Source organism: Ipomoea nil, unplaced genomic scaffold, assembly GCF_001879475.1.
Source record: "Ipomoea nil cultivar Tokyo-kokei standard unplaced genomic scaffold, Asagao_1.1 scaffold0400, whole genome shotgun sequence".
Classification (NCBI taxonomy): Eukaryota; Viridiplantae; Streptophyta; class Magnoliopsida; order Solanales; family Convolvulaceae; genus Ipomoea; species Ipomoea nil.
Window position 1 is genome coordinate 27,832 of NW_017616828.1, and position 1,932 is coordinate 29,763.

Here is a 1,932-nt window from a genome sequence, read left to right on the forward strand (position 1 = left end):
CCTCTTCTGATCCTGCCAGATTCGAACGTGACAAGGGCAGATATAACTAGCTACTTAAAGACTAGAAAGAGAAATGTAGAATAAGGCACCAAATATTGCAAAATCTAAATTAAAGTATGTACCTAACTGATACGAACAGTGGGCTCCCTCATGTGTGGAAGCAATTTTTTTTTCTTTTTTTCAGAATAAGTGTAGTGGAATTGCACATTTATGTTTACATATTATACTAGTTATAAAATGCACTATTAAATTAATATCTAATATTAAAATAAGAAAGTAAGTAATTAACATTAAAACTCAAGTATAAAAGTTAATTAATATAAATAAATATTGATTATTTTCAATACAACAAAACAATTATTTTCAACTTGTAATAAAGTAGTGCTAAAGAATAAGTCTTATTATTATTGGTATAAGTACGTAGAAATAAAAATCCTTGGTCCTAACAATTCTCAAATTAAAATAAATTAATTCTTCTTAATGTGATATTGATGACTATTAATTAGTCGGTATATTTAATTTTTTTTGTTAAAAGTAACTTGATTATAATAGATTTTACTAATATATATATATATATATATATATATATATATATATATATATATATACACTAGTATTTTCTATGCGCGATGCGCAAAAACATTTGTCCAATATTTATATATTTTAAAATAACTAACAAATCCCTACTAATTAAAATCTATATGAAATCAAATTTATTTATTATAATAATCCAATATATCATGTCTACAAATATAATAAAATATATGGTGAATGCATGTACATGGTAACAATAATGGAAAAGATAACGGAAGTTATAACTGTAGGGATATTTTTGTCCAAAAAATGATAAAGTACAACTCTAAAAGCACAATGTACAAAATAAGAAGCATTAAAAACATGGACATAAATGAGGATATAACTTTGATTGAGACTTATTATGTTTTTAGAAATTATATATATATATATATATATATATATATATATATATATATATATATATATATATATATATATATATATATATAGCAAATTATACTTTTGTCCTATGACTATAGGAGGCGTGTTAATTTCAGTATTTGACTTTAAAAACTAACAATTTAGTCCCGTAACTATGCAATTTTTAGCACATTTGGTCCTACCGGTCAAATCACCGGCCAAAAGTTACCGGAAAAAACGTAAAACATTTTCATTATTTAATGATGGGGTTAAATTGGTCATTTCAAGTTCCTTTCCTCTCCTTTCTTCACCTGCTGGCCGGATTCTCACCTGCTAATAATTTACGCAAACATTTTTTAATGCCTGGGCGAACTGAGGGTAATACGACATGTCATATTCCGATGCCTGTTTCCAATGGCCATTTGGAGCTGGTTAACAACATGGATTCCTTCATAAATTTCATCTTTTCATACCAAACACCCCGGCGCCGATGGAAATCCTAACGCTACTTGGAATTGTGCCGTAGATGTTGATAGATTGAAAGATCGGTTAGAGGGAAGGAGTTCTACGGCGGCGGTGCCCGTCGTGGAAAGGAACGATGTGTTCTGGCAATAATTCCTGACAGAGGAAGTTGATTCTAAGAGAAAAGAGATTGGGATCATAAATGGTAGAGAATGTATGATTATTTTTGCAGAACAGATGGGGCATTTCACTCTGGCAACTGGAGATGATGCCAGGGTAACAAGTTCCAGAGTGTGGTCTTGGTGCGGATGACCACTTCGAAGCCGTCGCCGGGGAGGGGGGGGTGATGTTGGCGTCGAGCTCTTGTTTGGTGGAGAGATGAGCGGAAGAGCCGGCGCGTGGTGGGGAAACGATCTGCTTGGTGGTGGTGTCTTGCATGATTTGGTCAAAACGCGTGCAGCTCCGGCGGTAGAATTTGGGATAAAGCTGAGACAAACAAGGATTAATTATAACCGCCAGAGATAACAAAATCAA